Source organism: Acartia tonsa, chromosome 13 (assembly GCF_053477335.1).
Source record: "Acartia tonsa isolate MP-2025a chromosome 13, ASM5347733v1, whole genome shotgun sequence".
NCBI classification, from domain to species: domain Eukaryota; kingdom Metazoa; phylum Arthropoda; class Copepoda; order Calanoida; family Acartiidae; genus Acartia; species Acartia tonsa.
Genome location: NC_137272.1, coordinates 11201989 through 11224353, shown reverse-complemented (window position 1 = coordinate 11224353; position 22365 = coordinate 11201989). Strand labels below are relative to the sequence as shown.

General features: G+C 31.6%; 1 protein-coding gene across 1 annotated transcript in view; it reads left to right on the top strand.

The window, feature by feature from the left end:
• Positions 1-554: 554 nt before the first annotated feature.
• The window catches only part of LOC145303806 (furin-like protease kpc-1), a 308581-nt gene continuing 286770 nt past the window's right edge, over positions 555-22365 (top strand). The window contains exon 1 of the mRNA XM_080145426.1: positions 555-569. The gene's annotated coding sequence lies outside the window, so the exon portion shown is untranslated. The remainder of the gene's footprint in view (positions 570-22365) is intronic.

Genomic DNA, 22365 nt, shown 5'->3' with positions numbered 1-22365 from the left:
ATATTCAGAAATGCGCAGCTATCATATAGTTAGGTTATGTACGTACGTACATAAGTCTAAATGACTTAAAGCCAATTTAAAAGTTTTAAAAAAATTATCAAATAAGATATTTCATGAAACTAAAAAGGACCTAAAAACAAAGGTTGCTTCATAAAAGGGCGAAGGAAACAAATATGACTGTCATATATTATTTAAAATGCTTTATTAAAAAGGGGAACCACAAAAAAATGTCTAGCCCTCTACTAGCTTCATCAGAAAAGTACTTAGTAAGTTTTGGGGCAGTCAATTTTCCTCTTCCCTCGAAAAGGTTTTGAAAAGATCCCCTGTTATTAGTTTAGATTGATTTATAGTCGAACCGTTTCTAAGTTTTCAATGGAAATATTCATGCATTTAATAACCATTCTAAAAGATAAGATAATACATTATTATCTATCCATTCTTGTAAAGATTACTCTTATTATGCGACTCTAACTCTTGATTGTAAGCCAAAAGGGGTGTTCCTCACTGCAGAGTTGATTTACCGACCAATAATTATAAACCATGTTGGTATAGACTCTACAAGAGATGTTCCTCACTACAGAGTTGATTTACCGACCAATAATTATAAACCATGTTGGTATAGACTCCACCAGGGGTGTTCCTCACTACAGAGTTGATTTACTTACCAATAATTATAAACCATGTTGGTATAGACTCCACTAGAGGTGTTCCTCACTACAGAGTTGATTTACCGACCAATAATTATAAACCATGTTGGTATAGACTCCACCAGGGGTGTTCCTCACTACAGAGTTGATTTACCGACCAATAATTATAAACCATGTTGGTATAGACTCCACCAGGGGTGTTCCTCACTACAGAGTTGATTTACCGACCAATAATTATAAACTATGTTGGTATAGACTCCACTAGAGGTGTTTCTCATTACAGAGTAAATTTACCGACCAATAATTATAAACCATGTTGGTATAGACTTTACAAGGGGTGTTACTCACTACAGAGTTGATTTACCAACCAATAATTATAAACCATGTTGGTATAGACTCCGCCATGGGTGTTTCTGACTGCAAAGTTGATTTACCTACTAAATAATTATAAACCATGTTGTTATAGACTCAGTCATTAGATCTTTATAATAATCAGGGTCTTAAGGGATAAGACAAAAAACGATAAATTGATGTTCATTTCTAATAATGATAAACATAGTTACCCCTTGATTAAGTCAAAATATTGGGTTAAATAGTTGGACACTTATTTTGCTTATCTAGGTACCAAAAATATTTTGCCAACGAATAAGTAATATAAACGTTCTTATGAAATATTTTTATTAACAGTCCAATGTCAATATCATAATTCATAAATATAGCATAAACACTTTAATAAACTTTTGAATGATCACATTTTTTTCTGTAAAATTTATTTTAAAAAAACAAGGATGACAACACCCATAAAAGCGAAGCTCTGAAACGTTAGGATAAACGAACATTTACACTGAATAATCAGAATATTAATGTAAAAAAATCAAACGAAACAAAATTGTATATAAATATGCTGAAAACTGCTTAAATACAGGATATTGTTTAAGTACATACTTACATTTTTAGGACTTGATTATAAAGATGCTTCGCTTTTAAAAATGTAATTTGTTGTCCTAGTAATTAGTATTCCAAAAAACAGACCAATCTAATAATTTTATCACATAAAAATTTGATGTTAAAAAAGTTAAAAAGCAACATGTACGGACTTTTTGGTAACGTTTATAGAGTTGCTTTGCTTTCTAACTCGTACCTAACTCCTCCAGGAATCATCATGCAAAGTTTGAAATCGATAGGACAATTCTAACATGACCAAATTAACGTTATGTACGGACGGACTGACCCTTAATTATAGAAAAGCTTCGCTTTAAAAAATTTCCCAGATTTTAAAAAGTCAACAAGTCAACATTAAAAAGCATCAGTTAACATTAAGTACTTAAAAGTATTTTAAATTTTTTTTTTATTTTCATATTTAAATTTTTTATAATCTAAAATTACCTCTAAAATAACCATAACAAAATTAATTGATAATGATAATAAGAACGTAACTATATCTTTATTACGTACAGAATATTGTAACTTGATTATACATAAGAATGACAACATCCATAAGTAGGAAACCCATTTACAAAAATTCTAGTAAATAAAAATAAACAGACTGACAAAGTCAGTTATAATCAAGTCTACCTATTGGCACCATTAAAATACATAGGGACAAAGTGTGTTATAAAGTAGATGCTTTGCGTTCATATTTACCATCATTTTTCCCTTTGTAGAAAGGACTTTTAGAGCATTACTCACCGACAGACTGACAAATGTATAGAACTTCCCTGAAAAGCACACTGAAAACAGTTTCAGATAACTTAAGCAACATACTTTTGTACAGATTATATCTTTTATGTTGATTGCATAAGAAATCGGGGAGGAAGGGGAATGGACTGTAAATTATACTGTTTATAAAACCTTACTTTTATTTGTTAGCATAAAAATAATAGGAACTTTATTTTACCTTAATTAGGTTGTACAAAACCGCAGCGCCCGTACTTATCAACCAATAATTTTAATCAATAAAAAGTGTAATTATGATTAGTGAGGGTGCACATCAATATATCTTCCATTGTCTTATCCCTTAGGTCCCCTGGTTGTTAGAAATCATGATAAGACAAAGTGAGAGAGAAGTAAGATACGAGGGATATCCAGTGAGTTAGGGGACATTTACTCTAAATTACATTAATAACCAAAGTTTTAAAAACACCTTAGCTGATTGGTTGCCTTTAAACCTTAGGGTTCTTTAATTAAGTTGTAATTTGTTGGTTACAAATTTACAGCCATTAATTATAATCTACAAAAAAGGGTAATTGTGTATATCATTATTGGGGATATGCTTCAATTATCTTTAGTTGTCTTATCCCTTTAGATTCCTGGGGATATCGAACGAGATAGAGAGGGGTATCCCGTAAATTAGATTAGTTAGGAATCAATCACGAAGAGAGTTGCATTAATAGGGTTGGACAGAATTTGGGTATATCAGAAAACAATATTCACAGGGTTAGAAGGAAAATAAGAAAGTATTAGATTGGTATACATAATATTGTCTTTATATAATAGTAATTGGATGTCTTTTTTCTGTGACTGGCATGGTTCTTCTTTACATTTAAGCTTCCCATTGGACCATTGAGGGTTTCTTCAACCTCCCAAGAAAACGCCCCAGGTATGAGATATAACCAACAAGCAAAATAAATCTAAAATAATATTTAGGGGGCAGAAACAAAGGTCTTTGATTCTGATAATAAGTGCTGTCCCTCAATGACACCTGAAAAACACATATAGGTTTCGTGATTTTTACCAAATAAATTTATTGTTGGTATACGCTAGAATGCCCCCCTCCACCCCTCATAAAAAAATCTTTTTAAAATCAAAATCTAAAGTTCAACGCACTAAAAATGAATAATCTTTAGACATGAAAAATGCATTAAATTAATTAGATATCTTAGAATACCTTTTCCTAGTCTTTAATTTAATTGTTTTAGTCAACTCTATTGAAAGCGCATAAGTTTTACGTTATAAAGCTACTCAATAATTCAAAATGTCCATCTATCTGTTATAAACTGTCAGGAGGAAGCGTAAATTTTGTGGCTACCATTTAGGTTAGACAGCTGAAATTTTTGTTGGAGAATCGATATTCAAATGGGTTTCCAGAATATAAAGTACTTAGTCAATATGGTGTTCAAAACCAATATATATTTAATACAAGAACATTTTATGATTTTACTATCTAACTACATGTTTATTTTTTGCCACTGAATTTCTCCTCTATAACTTATTTTTTCAGTTAGTCCAGACATAATGTGTTTGTGCCTTGTTACTCATGGAAATTGCCATCCTTGTCTGTCTTTATAACTATTGTTTTGTACTCTATGTACATAAATGCTAGTAGACACTATGCAGACAAATTTAAGTTGAACAAAGTTAAATCCTATTCTGTATGTAAATACTAACTTAATTTAAAATCAAATATCTTTAAAGAATATGGGTTTCTACTGCTGCTATGTCAAATGTGCGACATAAATAGTTAGAGTGAGAGGAATGACTTTTTTAAAGAATGTATTTTAATAATGTTTATAATGTACAATAAGAACCTACGCAGAACCACATCCCAGAATTATTTGGTTTGGTCTCTAACAATCATCTGTATATTATTTTGCTTATTTCAACCTCATTCTAAATACAGATTCTAACATTCAACATTCCAGCTTGTTCTAGGGGCTGAATCACTACTTTGAAGATATTGCGCAACAGAGCTTAGTTGCTTATGCATGTTGGTTTCCTTCTTAACCCTTTACAGTTGGGCCCCTTGCCGCACCTTAATCAGTCGGGGGGGGGGGGGGGGCGTTCAACGCCCCCCCTTATTATCTCAGTTCCTATTAGAGCTAGAGGGCTAAATTTTTTTGTTCAAGTCCCCTGTTTGATAATGAATTTCCGACCTTTTATAAGTCTAAGTCAATTTTCGCTTCCTTCACCCTTTTATTTAACAACTTTTGTTTTTAGGTCCTTTTTTACTTAAAAATTTCAAACGGCTGTAATTTTTTTATTTTTAAAGCTAGAAGAATTTTTTTTTGCAGAAAATGTTTATTTTTGTGTAAATTTTACATTAGAAATATCAAAATATAAATTTCAGCGGCCGCAGCTGTACTTGGCAGCTGCCAGCCGCCGCAGTCGGCGGTCGGCGGGAAAACGGCAGCGGATCTTCATGAAATTTTAATACGTTATGTAGACATGTAAGAAAAGCTTAAGTTTAAAATTTGAAGTCTCTAAGTCAAAAATTGCGGCCACAGGAGCCTTTTAAAGATTTCTGGAGACCTGGAGGATCAGGACCTGCAGGATCATACCTGGAACCCATAGGCGTCCAAGGGGGGGGGTAATGGGCCATTCGGCACCCCCAACGATTTCGGGGGGGGTATTTACCCCCCCCCAAACCATTTTGGGGGGGTAATTACCCCCCCCCCCCAAAATAAATGTTCTTTAAAAAAAATTTTTTGGGGGGGATATTTACCCCCCCCCCCCCAAATTGAATGTTCTTAAAAAAAAAATTTTACTGAAAATTTTTATTTTGGGGGGGGAGGGAGTAATCCCCGCCCCCCCCCCCCCCCCCTAAAAAAAGTCATAGTGTGACTCGAGCCATGAGGTGAAAAGAGCTTTGCCACAAAAGACACTATACCCCAATATAGTCCAACCAGTTAAAACAGTTCTTAACCATGATAACAAAAAAATTAATAGTTTGATCATGTTTTATTTGCTTGGGCCTTTATAAGGGCTAAAACCATCCCGGGGATCTATGATGTAATTGTAAAGCACTGAAGATTCCATAAAATAGATACCTAACTAAATTAAATATTTCATTAAATAATGAAAAAGAATTTCTATAGGCGATTTCTTTTGGGAGGATGTCAGGGTGTCTCAAAACTAGTTATAAAACTTACCAGGACCTATAAGACGCTTCACTTTAAATTATAATCATATTGGTTCATTGGTTAGTGAGTTAATTATTGTATTTTTATGTTCTAAAGAATGAGATACTACTATATATTTGAACTAGGGGCTTCGCCCCTAGCCTCTAGGGGCTTTGCCCCAAGAGGTGATAAAAAAAAAATTATGGCGAAAATTGTAAAGGACCATGGAAATCTCCTTCAAAAAAAAAAAAAAAAAAAATGGGGGGGGATTTTTTGGTTTTTGGGGGGGTTGGGGGTGTCCCACCCCCCAAGAAAATAGCTTAAAACCACCACAGGACCAATAGGTAGATACCCTGAAGAGTAGAATCCGATCCCAAACACGAATTACCCCCCCCCCTAAAATTTTTTACCCCCCCCAAAAAAAAAAGCTTGGACGCCCCTGCTGGAACCTGAAAGTTACTTGAACACCTGTATTTCATATAAGGATGTACTACTAGAGGATTTTTTAGTATTTTGGTATGATAAAATGCTTTGTTTTAGTCAAAAAAATATTTTTGCTCTTTACCTGGATGACCCTACCAGGTTTGCTGGCATCCTGTGCCCGCCAGGATGGAGATATTCAAAAAATTCCAACTCTCAGTTATGTGTCATACCCATACTTAAAAAGTCAAGCAGTTTGGGCTCTTTATCTTTCACACACAGAAAATGAGATAGAAAAAAACGGAAGGGGGGGGCGTTCAACGCCCCCCCCCCCCCGACCGTTAAGTGTTAATAGCGAAATTTATATGAAACTGCATTAATCTGCTCCAACCCTAATGTGACTAAATACTACGAGTATGTATTTGTGATGGATAGATTGATAACAATCAACGTACACTCTGTCAAATACAGTCAAAGAAAATGAGCGAACCAAACAAATCGTATGATTAATTTAAAACATTGTAACAATCTTAAAAACAATGTTTAGCTAATAACGTTTAGTATCTCTCTTTTTGCCATTTAGAAATGGTCTTTGGGTTTAATTTAAACATGTTAAATGATTCTCATGTATTATAAAGAATACTAGCGGCGGTGGCCATACCATTTAGAGTCTCTTCACTTAAAGCTCCGTGATAGCTTTCAACTGTCCCAAGAGCTAAACCTGAAAATAAAATAGCAAAAAAACATCAAAGGACAAATGTGAAGCCTACCTAAAACATAGAACTCAAACGGTTAAGTACATAGCTATTGAGAAGATTCAGACAAAAACCTAACTACTTTATAAAATAGGATTATATACATATTGTAAAGACTAGACAAACCAAGTACAATCTTACGAGTTATATAATTTATTGTCTTTCCCTTTTTCTATTGCATTTTCATTGCTTTCCTTTAAAGTGGCCTTCGAGCACTTAAACCCCCCTTTATTTTTTATTTGAAATATGTTGTATTATTTATGCCTAAACCCTGTAAGACCTAAATTCTTTAGTGCCTATACCTGCGGGAAAACCCAGTACCCAATATAACCTAACCTAACCTGACCTAAAGTAACAAACAAACAAAAAAAAGAAGGGAGGGGTGGGGTACGTTATCGACAAGTCACTTTAAAGAGAAATTGTCGCATTTTCTCTCTTAAGGTCAGTTGTGAGATGCATGTGCGCTAATCAAGAGAATTAGATAACTTCATCATCAGGTTAACAACTAAGGAAAAGGAATAAACATTCACAAAATAGATTCATGAATTATTTGTGCATAATTTCTCTTATTTCCAGCCCCTGGGGAGGGGGGGGGGGGGGCTCTAACCCTGCAAGGTAATTCTTTACATTAACCAATCTTAACCTAACCTAAAATAAAAAGCTACTTTGAAATACGACGAAGCCTGCTACTTCGTTTTCCCAACGAGTTTACCTAAAGATTTTGACACCCCAACTAAAATGGAGAAGTGTAGAAGCGCTGGAAAGTGGCATGTGTGACGTCATACAAATATGTCTAAAAAGGAGAGATGAGAGGAGAAATGGGAAAGGAAACCCCTAAAAAAGAGATGGATTTAGACGAATTTTTATGACGTCACACATAACACTTTCCATCGCTTCAGAGATGTAGAAAAGTGTTAGATCTCTCTTTTGAGTAGTAATACAGTCATTCAGAGGTGTGTTTAATTATTTCACACCCCCCATCCAAAAAGAGGATGTCTTCCCCCCCCCTGACAAATATTACTATTCAATGTAATAAGTAGACTTAACTCTATGCTAAAATGATAGGAGGTCTATTTGTCTATGAATGTGTCGTAAACGCCTTGAATGGTCATTCCACTACTTGGTAGGAAAGCTTTTTATTGGTCAATGGAAGGTTTTAGGCTATATGGTGGGATTTGTACAACACAAAAAAATATAATGATTGAAATTGATTTAAATCTTTGAATATTTATACTAGTCCTGTAAGAAAGTATGTAAAAGTGATATTATATAACACAGTATAAGAAAACCTTTTTGATTTCTTTCCTCAAAAAAAGTCTATATAATTTCATGAGGGAAAAAGACAATGTAATGTTAATTGGCTAGTACCCAAAGTATTATATTCACTATATAACATTGATTGGCATAAAAACTTGTTATAAATCCTGATTGTTTGGTTTAAGAAAGGATTGTTTAAAGATTTCAAACATTAATTATAATCTAAAATATATTATTGATGTTATCCTAGTTTTTAAAAGATTAAACAAGGACTGAAATTAAACCATCATAAAATTTGTGATGTTTAGTTTATTATGAAGAAAAGTTGTAGTAAATAAAAACTTTAATATTACTTTGATCAAATCAAAGTTTGACATAGTTTTTATATTTCATTTTATTAACAAGGATCGCTACATTCAAAGGAGTTATATCTATCAAAATTAAGCAATAGTTTTATTATAATAATTGATTTGATAATGTATTAAGGATTTTTTGAATGTAGCTTAAAAGATAACTTCTGCAACAATTTAGTTTTCCGTTTTGAGAATGCTTTACTTATTTCCAAGGATGGTTTTAGGCTATTTTTATAGATATAAGTTTCAGATGGTTTTGGGCTATTTCTGCCTTTGCCTACCCTCCAAATACAGTGCCCCAAGATGCTAGGGGCGCAGCCTCTAATCTAGAAAGACTGTTTTTAACGTGCGGAGGGATGACGGGTAATAATAAGAAAAAGATAAGAAAAATATTTTTACCATATGAAATTCGTGATCAAACACCTAATTGAAAAAAAATGCAAGACATATCTTTTATTTTAAGAAAGACTAGGGGCAACGAACGCCCCCAAGAAGCCTCTAAGTGTTCTTAAGGTGGGAGGGGGATAAGTCAACCGCCCTTCTACTTTTTAATTTGAGTTTTAATAAGAAATATTCAGAAAAGAAATTTGGGGGGTGATTTTAAATTGGGAGGGTGGAGATACGCTCTCCCAAAATAGTTAAAAATCTTCCCTGTACCTAAAAAAAGCTTAATTGCAAAGGAAAACCAAACAGATATCATTTTTTAACAATTTTATAAAAAAAAACATTGGCGCACTTGTATAAACACCTGATCACATAATAGATAATCCAGAATAATCCACTTCAAAGGGAATGTAAAAAGAGAGGGGGTTATATCAAGTTTGAAGATATCTGAAAATAGTTATGATCACCATCTTCCACTATCGTGCGGAGGGGGTTGGTGGTGTGGAGGGGGGGGGGGGGGTGAGCGTTGTTCGCACGAAAAAATGTGCAATTTTATTGTTGTTTCGCTACTTAAGAACAAAATTGTCCTGGTCATTTTTTATGTTATGATTAAACAAGTAAAGGCAGGATAATTAAGGATTAAAAAAATGGACGATAATTTACATCCACAATATAAATAGTATATGAAATTTTTGTTGAAAAGTTTGAACACTAATATGTAATAAAACTACAGTTATGATTCAATAAAAGTACCCTCAGTTTCTGAGCCATCCCTCCATGGACTAGTAAAGGCAGGGAGTAAGGGAGGGGACAATGGATCGAATATTCAATTTTTAGGAGTCTCAGACTTTGGGTACTGGCTTAAAGGGAATGTACAAGAATTTAGCAGTTTCTGTCTGACTTTGGGTACTAGCGCAACAAATGCCGCAACTCGTGTGTTAGTTTTGAATATTGCAGACAAGTATCAATAAACTTAATTTGTTATGATGTGGCTAGTTTTAACATTGTCCCCTCCCTTACTCCCTGAGTAAAGATGAGGTCAGAAAACAAGTTTTTATAATAAAACTGCATTAAAACTAAGAACATTATGCTTTGGGCAATATGGATCAAATGCAGACCAGGCTTCAAAAAGTTCCTTCTAGGATATGTATTAAAAGCTTAGACATGACAAGTTTAAACCAACCAATCATGCACATTTTCACCTGAAGGGAATCACTTATAGTTTTATTCATTGGTTAAAAACTTTGGGTACTTGAATTTTAGTTGGTTGATTTAACAAATAGCAACCAAACTTTTCAACCAATAATTCAAATCCACATAAGGGGATATTTTGTTTATCATTATTCGTAATGTATATCAATTTGTCGTCCACTGTCTTATCCCTTAAGATTCCTGCATGTTTAAAAGAAATTCCTACCTATGTAATTATTAAAATTGGTTAAAGCTTATTAAATCAATAATTGTTTTTGTAAAAAATTATGATTAAATATAACCAGAAATATAATGGAATTTTCTATATTATGTGTTTTTATTAAAAACCAAAACAAATTTGTTTTTCTCACAGTTTGGTTAGTTGTGTAATATATTTTTTAAATCCCAAACTTGTCGGATGGGGATAAGGGGTCATCTATTAACCCTTAACCAGTCCCCCCCCCCCATGTTTTTTTCTATCTCATTTTCTGTGGGTGAAAGATAGAGAGTTATAACTGAGTGACTTTTTAAATATGGGTATGACACATATCTCAGAGTTAGAACTTTTTGAATATCTCCATCTTCGTGGGGAAAGGATGCTAGCAAACCTGGTAGGGTCATCAAAATAAAAAGCAAAATATCCTATAGTAGGGCATCCTCACATAAAATATAGGCGTTCAAGTCAATTTAAGGTTCCAGGTATGATCATACAGGTAAACGTTCAACAACCTCCCACCCCCACCTCGATCGACCATTAAGGGTTAACTTAAAAGTGATAATATATCTTTAACTAATAAAAAAAATCTATCAAATTATTATTTAATGAATTATATTTAAAATATTTTTTTATTTTGGGGTATTTTTTTCGTTGTAATTTATTCATTTTACCAAGGTGGTTGGTATAATATGGAGGGTATGGACGATATATACTAGTAATCAAGATTTTTAAATATTATTCTCAAATTTGTTGGATATAAACTTTAGGTACTTTTATTGAATCCTGATGGATTTGTTTAGACAAACTTTTCAACGATGATTTATTTATTAGCGATGCTACTCTATAGTTTACTTTGTCCGTCCGTCAGTCAGCCAGTTATTATCTGGTTATGGCCTAGATTCGAATCACTTACCCCCCACATCCCCATAATTATATAATATATAATTATTATCTCCATATCTATCCTTGTTTTATAATTCATAAGTAGGACATTATTGGCATTTTTAAAGCTCTAAAATGAATGTGGCAGATATTGAACTTTTGGGGTTGTGCATTCAAATCCGAGAAAAAGTTGTCTTTAGTCGCACAACTCCTCTATAATTTACTCTCTAAGTCAGTCCGTAATGCTATGGGGAAGTATGGTTTTGATTTAAAATTTGTTTTAATCAATTAACTAGTGAGTTTCTCATATGACTAATAACATATGCTATAAAACTGTGTCTGTTTGTCCAAATTTGTGCAGATGTAAATGTACATCTAGTTTTTGTTTACACAGTTATATCTCCATGAAAAATGCAGTATACACCTCTTCTAGAGGTTAGCTATCAACACATCATTCTTTAATAGTATTGAGATAGTTCAGTAAGATTGGATCGACAAATAAGTCCCATTATTATAATACAAAAATTGTATTTTTTGTCTGCTTTTTCCTGCTTCTTCTAACGCATCGATTTCATCATCTAAGGGAAGATTCACATTAATGACTTTTTTTTACTGTTTCAAAATAAAACTAGCTTCTACTCTAGAGGCCTCTAGGGGTACTTGAAAAGGGGGAAGTTAAATTCGATAACCCAATTTTATTTTAGATTTAAGAAAACAAAAAAAGTTGGGGTGGGATTATTTAGGGGGGGGGGGGGGGTCGACCAATTCTCCCCCTCCCCTCTTTTTTAATTTTTTTTTTTTTTTAATGTATGAGAAGCTTCTTTGTAAAGGAGAGCTATTTCGGTTCAGTGATTAGCGAGATCTTTTGGTAAAGTCAGACAAAGATCCTGTTTTTTCAACCCAATTTTTCGTATTTTAGATTTAAAAGAAAAATTGAAATTTTTTGGGGGGGTGAATTTTTTTTTGAGGGGGGGGGGGGAGGATGGGGGTTAGTCGACCCCACTATTTTAATTATAGTTTTCAAAAGAAATTTTTTTGGGGGGGTATTTTTCACCTATGAGAAGCTACCCTGTAAAGGAGAGCCCGATCAGTTCAGCTGTTAGCGAGATCATTTGTACAAACAGACAGATAGACATCGTTCTACTTTGTATTATAGATAACATTATAGCGACGGTTCTAAACTATTTTTGATTACTCACTCCGAATTTAGATAAAGAAATATTTAGAAGAAAGTTAAGGAGTATTGTGTGGTTGTTTGTGACAGTTAATAGAAATATTGTTGCACCAGTTAAAACTCAACCTTTTTCTGCATGGCTATACACATTCCATTCCAAGTTTGGTGCAGAATAATGGTGCTTTTCCTTAGAGCACAGAACCGCACACTCTTATTTTGAAGTTGGGGTGGGAATGAATTTTTATATTTTACCTAGCCTAAAACTGTATATAGTATATAAGTAGTTTTTTGGATAACAAAACTGGTATCAATATTGTGATTTTTGTTTTGTTTTTCGTAGAATATTGTCGTCGTTATCACGATACGATACATGATTTTCTTATCCAGCAGATAGTAATTGGTTTCAAAGCCTTACTGTAAAGTAGAAAAAAATTAATGTTGTATAGATGTTAAAAATGACCTTTGAAGATTTTCTGCATTGCTCTCTTTATTATTCGATAAAATTTGCAGAATAAAAACAATACAAGCAATAGCATTTGGACATTTTGTCTATCCAGGGGTGGATTCTTGAAAAACTTTTTTGGCTCACTAAAATCAATGAGGCTTACAAAGTGGCAAAATTATCCTCACCTTTTTTTTTAGCGAGCCTCACTGATTTTAGTGAGGCAGTGAGCCAAAAAGAAGCAAGAAGCTAAGAACTAACACGAAGTTACTTTTTTTAAGGGGAAGGGAGAGAGAAACCACCAATTTGTTTTATGAGATGTCAAAATCTACCCTAATTTATTTGTAAAAATAACTATTGGATTTTAGAGGTTTTGGGGCAAAATGATAGAAAGTAAATAATTTTTTTTTCTTAAATTCATTCGAAACCAATTAATATCCGGTGGATTAAACGGTTTCTCATCCATACAAAAAAAAACTATGTCTAGCATCGTAATATATCCAGTTTTCTAAAATATAAAAATGTACAATTATAAGATTAAAACCAATATTTTTAGCCACGATATGCTGCGGAAAGCTGTTTATTATACGATGTGAGAAATAATTATTGTTATTCTTCTTTAATTTTATCAATAATTGTCTCCTGTTTTATATTTGCACGCCATTGATAGATATTAGTCATGGACAGTAGATGTGCTTTTTTTGGTCTTTAAACAATATTGTTAGGTAGATATTTACCTGTCCTATTTTTCGCAACCCATGAAGGCTAGTAACGCATTTTATAGCTTCATCTAGTTTTTAATCTAAAAATGAGCTTTTAATTACGTCTAAGAATTAGTCAAATTTCGAGTCAAACTGATTCTTAAGTCTAAACCCAAAAAAATATAAATTTTCAATATTTCTTTTTTCAGATGGTATATCCCTTATTTTTGTTTAGTTATTATTGCATGACCTGTAACCACTAGTGGCCTTCACTTTACTTTTGTGGGATTTATTCTAGAAAAAATATTTTATGATTTTTTTACCTTTTTCTAATACAGGATAGGTATGCAGCACTCTGCCTCCGCAAATATGGACCCGCAGTGTTTTGAAACCCACAGAGGTTAACCAAATATATAAAAAAATCAACTTCTAATTTTTGTTTTTATTTTTATTTATTAAGCCAAAATAAGTCAAATTTTTGTTGATTTTGAAGTCACAATAAACGGATATTATATTGCTCAGCCAGATGAGAAATACACTGAAACAATAAGAATTTTTTTTGCATAATAAACCAAATTTTCATAATATTTAGAATTTTGAGAGTAATACCCCAGTTCACTGAAACCGAATTGCAACAACTCAACTTCGGTCATAAAAATATAGAAAACAGATACAATTTTATGATTTAGCCTTGACTTTCATAAAAACTTATAAAATGAGTTATTAATGAAACAAAAGTAAAGTGTCTTGTTAAAATTTTAAAACCAATAAAAAATGTTTTTCGAAATTTTGTTAGAAATAAGTTATTCCTGTGTAATCCTGTCATTGGACAGTAAACTATGCTGGTACCCAAAGTTTTTAACTCAAAAACTTTGGACTTTTATTGAAATATGATTAGTTAGTTCTAAATTAATAATGTCGAAACTTTTCAACAAATGATTTAATCTACAGAATGCGTTGTTTTTATTATCATTTGGAATGATATATAGACCATTGTCTTATCCCCTGCAATTTGTGTTAGTTTATAAAGTTAAGTGTTCAAACATTTGAACCATTAATTTCACGCAACAGAAGGAGTAAATTTGAGTTTCATCATTCGGGATGTACATGAATTTATCAGCAATTGTCTTATCTCTTTCTATCCCTGTGTTTAGATCCTTAAAATATCTAAAACATTTGGAATATAAAGTGGCTTCGCTACAAAAAAAAAAAAAAAAGAAAATGCGAAATAGAAAATTTATCACAATCATGGTTTTCAATAAATGTAAAATTCTCTTCTTTTTTTCGACTTATCACTCGTGGTTAGAAATTTATAATATAAAATCTGAATTTTCTTTTTCCTGTGAAAATTTGCTCTAAATTTCTTTTAAGAAAAGATAGGATGGATTGATTCTATATTCTATTTTGAATTATAATCAAGATTTAAAAATTTTATCAAATAGAATATAATGTTTTTGTAAATAATTCTAAATTATAATACTGTATTTTTTATCATCAAACAAAATAGATGGAAAAATGTTAATTTTGAATGGTTGAAAAGTTTAAGAAAGTATTTATTTCTGGGAAGAAATAATTAATTTGAAGTTTAAATGTTAAAATAATGAATAATTATATGTTCTGCATTAATTGAACGATTCAATCACATATAAAAAATGATCTAACCATAAGAAAAAAAATGTAAGATATTTTAAATTTCAATATTTGTAAAATCGATTGGTTGAATCTGCTCGTGACAAGGCCACAAAATGATGATAAATGGTTTATTTATGTATAACTAGGTAACATAGATTATTTATATAGAATATATATGTAGTATTTATGTGTAACTAGGTAACATAGATTATTTATATAGAATATACATGTAGTATTTATGTATAACTAGGTAACATAGATTATTTATATAGAATATATATGTAGTATTTATGTGTAACTAGGTAACATAGATTATTTATATAGAATATACATGTAGTATTTATGTATAACTAGGTAACGTAGATTATTTATATAGAATATACATGTAGTATTTATGTATAACTAGGTAACATAGATTATTTATATAGAATATACATGTAGTATTTATGTATAACTAGGTAACGTAGATTATTTATACAGAATATACATTAGATTTGCAAGCTTTTTTTTTAGATTTTCACATTACTACTTTCACATTCGCAAGGGTTACTGGGCCAATATAAAACCCTGTGAAACTTGAAAGGGGGGAATGAGATGTACCCGCCCCTTATAAAACTAAAAATTAAAATTCCTTGTACCATTGGCATGTTGCATATCAAAATAACCGTATTAAAATACTGAGCAAGAATATTAAAACCATTTTGAAAAATATTGGTTCATTCTTAAATGATCTTCAAATAACCTACTGAAATAAATAGTTTTGACTAAATCAGCTGTTTTAGGTTCTTAATGAGATCTTTTTCAAACTAGGAGCGATATTTATGAAATTAAAACACCATAATCAAAAAATCAAATCACCATATTTAAAAAGTCAGGTAGTCCATCACATGAATTTTTAGTAACTAACTCAGCAGATATTATTTGGGTTCGAAGCTAAACTTGAAAAAATATTCTGCCGATAAAAGCAAAAAAAATGTGTGAATCATATGTCTATAATTTCATATTCTATGAAGAATGTGTAATAAAGGTGCTACCCTGATTTATTACTTCTCCACAACAAAAATTATCATTAATTTGATATTTATTCAAAACCAGAATTCTCTCAATATTGATTATGGTTAGAATGGTGTTAATAAAAAAGGAATATTGAAACAAGTTTTAAAGGCCCATGATGGCACAAGTGGTATCAATGTTTTGATTTTTATTTTTATATTCGTGGCAAATTTCTGTAATACAATGCATTTTAAGTATAGCTGAGAACGGGTTCTAATCCAGCTGATTTTAATCGGTTTCGAATCCAGGAAATTTTCTACCCATATTGTTAAAGGCGAGGCAAATCTGAAATTAGTCCATCCGTTTTTAAATGATAGTTCCTATTGATAATATAGGCATATCAATTTTACATTTTTTGTGCATGATTGCAAAATTTTAAAATCATAGCAACATTATCATCTTCGTTTATATTGAGCATAAATCATTAAATATTTTTTAGATAAATCTAAAAATACAATTTTCTTTATTTTTTTAATTTTTAATATTTTTTTCTGTTCCCTATAATATTAAAATAGTTAAAAAGCATTATTCAATGTCTTTAAAAATCTAAATCTAACTTTTATCAGGGGGGATATCAAGCTGTTAACTTCATCAGTACCCAAAGTTTTTATTACTATGTTGCCTCAAATTCTTTTTTTTACTAAATTTGGATTGATAAGTTCAATACATTTTTGCTTGTTTGTTTACCCACCCACCTATATGCCCCATCAATTCATTTATTCATTGAAAATCTCTCCTTACCACGGATTATAAGGGAAAAGACAAAGGATGATAAATTTATGTACATCCCCAAGATAATATACTCTCCTATAGAGTATTGGTTAATTTTGCCAGTTTAAGCAAAATTTAGTAAAACACCCCAAAGTTTTAAGGCAACGAAAGAAAGATAGTGTTCATAAATTTGGGTACCTGAGCTGGATCTTTAAATCATTTTAGTGGTGAGCCAGATCGGGGTGAGCTAACTTTACACAAATGAGAGCAGAGCATTTTATGAAATGCCGCGCTGTGATTGGCTGAAATTCGGCTCATCCCCGATCTGGCTCACCACTAAAATGATTTAAAGATCCAGCTCAGTATCTTTTACAGTCCCTTCTCCCTGTTAATTTACTCTTTTTATCCCAATTTTTACCCCTTCCTCTTTATAACTCTGTTTTTTGTGACAATCTAGTTGATAATAGATTACAGTAACTAGAGTGCTGACTTCTTGATTTAGATTTCCACTTTCTTTAAATTGGTTTTAACCACTAATCTTTATAGATAAGCCAACTAAAGATAAATTAATGTATATCCAAATTTTTGACAAATAAAATCATTGTAGAAAAAAAAGCAACTGTTTTGAAACCAATCAATTAAATTCAATAATAGTAAACTTTGTGCACCAGTGTAATGTATAGTTCAATGTCCCTATACTTTTTTTCATTTAACAGGTATATGTAGAATAATATACATTTTTATGTACATAGTATTTGGAACTTTTAACCCTGGTATGATGATTCTAAGTAATATAAAGGTCTATATTAGCAGGATGATGTACATTAGTTTATGTCACCTTAACCCTGGTATGATGATTCTAAGTAACATAAAGGTCTATATTAGCAGGATGTTGTACATTAGTTTATGTCACCTTAACCCTGGTATGATGATTCTAAGTAATATAAAGGTCTATATTAGCAGGATGATGTACATTAGTTTATGTCACCTTAACCCTGGTATGATGATTCTAAGTAATATAAAGGTCTATATTAGCAGGATGTTGTACATTAGTATTATAACACCTTAACCCTGGTATGATGATTCTAAGTAACATAAAGGTCTATATTAGCAGGATGTTGTACATTAGTTTATGTCACCTTAACCCTGGTATGATGATTCTAAGTAATATAAAGGTCTATATTAGCAGAATGATGTACATTAGTATTATGTCACCTTAACCCTGGTATGATGATTCTAAGTAATATAAAGGTCTATATTAGCAGAATGATGTACATTAGTATTATGACACCTTAACCCTGGTATGATGATTCTAAGTAATATAAAGGTCTATATTAGCAGGATGATGTACATTAGTATTATGTCACCTTAACCCTGGTATGATGATTCTAAGTAATATAAAGGTCTATATTAGCAGGATGATATACATTAGTATTATGACACCTTAACCCTGGTATGATGATTCTAAGTAATATAAAGGTCTATATTAGCAGGATGATATACATTAGTATTATGACACCTTAACCCTGGTATGATGATTCTAAGTAATATAAAGGTCTATATTAGCAGGATGATATACATTAGTATTATGACACCTTAACCCTGGTATGATGATTCTAAGTAATATAAAGGTCTATATTAGCAGAATGATGTACATTAGTATTATGACACCTTAACCCTGGTATGATGATTCTAAGTAATATAAAGGTCTATATTAGCAGGATGATATACATTAGTATTATGACACCTTAACCCTGGTATGATGATTCTAAGTAATATAAAGGTCTATATTAGCAGAATGATGTACATTAGTATTATGACACCTTAACCCTGGTATGATGATTCTAAGTAACATAAAGGTCTATATTAGCAGAATGATGTACATTAGTATTATGACACCTTAACCCTGGTATGATGATTCTAAGTAATATAAAGGTCTATATTAGCAGAATGATGTACATAAGTATTATGTCACCTTAACCCTGGTATGATGATTCTAAGTAATATAAATGTCTATATTAGCAGGATGAAAGAGAAATATTAGAATATTTGTTTTTGACACATATTGTTTGAACCAACTCCTCCTATACTCTACCCAGGGATCTACAATGGCCGATAAATTGATGTACGTCCCTAATGATGATACATAAAATTACCCCCTCTGTAGATTACAATATTCGAAACATTTTAACACTCAACTTAATGAAAAAATCTATCAAAATTCAATAAAAGTCGCCAAAGTTGTTGAGCCAACGAATAAGAAAACTTTTTTTATAAAACTTTGGGGACTAGGTCAATAAACAGCCTAATGGCTTCTCCCTCCCTGACTGTACCAGGTTTTTACATATAGAAGATGTCCTTTCATTGGCAGGTTGGTTTAGTACTATTTGTACATTGATGCCTTTTTGCAATTTTTTTTTTTTAATTTGTACTGCTAGGCTTTGACACTAGATTCTTTGTGTTATCCTATTCTTGTAGGTTTTGCCAAGATGACGTTGTTTGGCAGTTTTTTTTATTTTTTTTAATAATATCTTTGTGTATTTTCTGCTTGTTCAGTTCTGAAACTCTACATGGTTAATGTTCGTTTGTTCTAACAGCCAGTTAAACAAAAGGCATCTTATAAAGACATACTGGAATGGGATAAAACATATCAGAACATTGCAAAACAAAGGTCATCTGTGTAAATACCTACATGCCAGAAAAAAAATACATTTAGCAGTACAAAATGTAAAAAGCAAGTATGCCAAATAAAGTTCACCTATGTAAAACTCTAATAGATGAACTGAATTTTAATTTCCGAATGTGTACACAGTTTCCTCGGTGTTTTCTCATCCTATCTCAATATTTACTACTAGCTAAAAAACCTTCAAACATCCAATATAAATATAAAAATTCTGAATGTATAAATCGTTTATACATTCATAATTTTGAAAGCTTTTTTAGCTAGTAGTAAATATTGAGATAGGATAAGGAAACACCGTGGAAACTGTGTACACATTCGGAAATTAAAATTCAGTTCATCTATTAGAGTTTTACATAGGTGAACTTTATTTGGCATACTTGCTTTTTACATTTTGTAGTGCTAAATATATTTTTTCTGGTATGTAGGTATTTACACAGATGACCTTTGTTTTGCAATGTTCTGATATGTTTTATCCCATTCTAGTATGTCTTTACAAGGTGCCTTTTGTTTAACTGGCTGTTAGAACAAACGAACATTAACCATGTAGAGTTTCAGAACTGAACAAGCCGATATATACAAAGGTAGAAGATACCCACCCAAAGATATTAATAAAACTGTACCTAAATTAAGCTTCGCTCTAAAGAAAAAAATATCAGTTTTCGAGATCTTTTCCAACAGACACACAGACAGACTAATAACATATTACTTTTAGAGTGAATAGGTTTCTAAAAAATTCCCGAAATCAGTAATAGTACGATAATTATATCTAATTGGTGTTTATATTTCATTAATTACTAAGTAAATGTTTCCAAAAACTATATAATTTTATTCACATTTATACGGGATATTAGGGATTTTAAATGATTTTTTAAATGTTTTGAAAAAAAACTAGGGGCTTTGACCTTTTTAGGCCCCTGGATGTTCTTAACCCAAATTTTAAATGCGACTTCAACAAAAACTTCAAAATGCTAAATTCATAATAAATATTTTTACTAAGGTTTTCAAGTGTTAAAATTCAAGCTAAAAAGCCTATAACGTCTAATTGAATTTTTGTCTATACTTTTTTATCTTTGCTAATAGCCAAAAAGTTCTTGTAGATATATATTCCATTCATTTCTGGAACCCAAGGAGAGAGGGGACATTGGGCTGTTTATTACAGTAGTTCCCAAAGTTTTATAATAACGTTTTCTTATTCGTTGGATTAACGACTTTGGTACTTTTATTAAACTTTGATTAGTTGGTTCTTTAAGTTGATTGTCAAAACGCTTTAACCACTAATTGTAATTTACAGAATGGTTAATTTTGTATATCATCATTGAGGATGTACATTAATTTATTGGCCATTGTCTTATCCCTTTAGTTCCCTGACTGTATAGGATATTTTTTATGTATTACTGCATCCGCTTTATTTCTGTAACCACAAACACATATCAATATCTATACATTTCCAGGGATTTTAAGGGAAAAGACATTAGCCGATAGTTATACTTTCCCATTAATGATATAAAAATATCTCTTTTGTATAAAAAAAAGTTTGGACACTACTAGTTTTGAACCAACCAAATAAAAATTTAAAAAGTACCCACCCAAAGTTTTTGATACAAAAAACAAGATAACGTTGTTTTAAAACTTTGGGAACCAGGTTTATTAGCATTCCAATGTGTCCTTCTTCCCTGATTTATTTTTCTGATAATTAGTATTTGTAAAGTGGCATGTGTGTAAACGATTAAACAAAAATGGGTCCCCATCAATCTCAATATTCACCCTTTACCTTCGAATGACCAGGAATCTAAAGGGATAATACAATGGCTGATAAATTGGTGAACATCCCCAGTGATGATACGCAAAATTGCACCTTCTTTAGATTACAATAGTGGTTAAACGTTTGAATAGTCAACATAATGAATCAACAAATCAAAATTCAATAAAAGTCTCCAAAGATGTTAAGTCAGTGAATAAGAAAAGTTTTTTTTTAACTTTTGGGACACTTATAATAAATAGCCCATTGTCCTCTCTCTCTGCCATTGATACTTAAGAAAAAATAAGATTGTCTATAATACAAAGTAGTAGGATGTACGACCGCCTGTTCGTCTGAAGCTTAAGATCTCAGTAATTACTTTATATGTTTGCATCATGTACGAACTACTTTTTCATAGTTTCCTATTCATTCACTTTTTACCATCGGTAAACACCCCCTTCTTGGGGACACAGCCCAAATTGTGTCTTAAATGATCCATGTTACGTAATAAAAATGAGAGATTATATATTTTTTTTAGGGGGTTTTCTTTCCACTTCTCTTCTCATCTTCCTCATTTTATTACGTCACATGGATCATTTTGACTCAATTTTAACACAATTTGGGCTTTGTCCTTCTTGGGTAGTAAATATAAAATGAATTAAAAAAATATTAATGGAACAGTGACCCAATTCATAATTAGCTAATCATAAAAATATTGAAGGAAAAACGGACAAAGAGAGTTATAGAAAAGATGTTCAGTGGTTATAAGTATATTCCAACTTTTCATTTTAATTTGGAAAAGCAAAGAAATAAAAAAATGTGTTTTTTTTCCAGTAGTAATTTAACTTGGGAGGGATAAACGTTTTAACCACTAATTAACAGAAGGAGTAATTTTGTGTATGATCATTGGGGTTTATAGCAAAATTTTGGTTATTGTCTTATCCCTTTAGATTTCTGGGTTTTTGGATATTAGAAATGAAATAAGTTGGACGATGCCAACTTTTGTATTGTATAAAGAAAGTAAAAGTTAGTGTGTGCCACCTCCCTTGGGATCATTTACAGACACATGCATCATAGTAACAGGATGTTTGTCTGGCTAGTTGTCTGGGTATTTATGACAAAGGATATTGCTAACAGATGAACCGATACATTTCTTCTTTAGAGTTAAGGTCCTTATACAGGGTGTTCCATGTAATATGTTTTTTTTTTTAAACGCTTATTACTCCCTTATTATTTGAGCTAGCTTAGTAAAATAAAAAGTATTTGGCAGCCTACTACTGACCATTT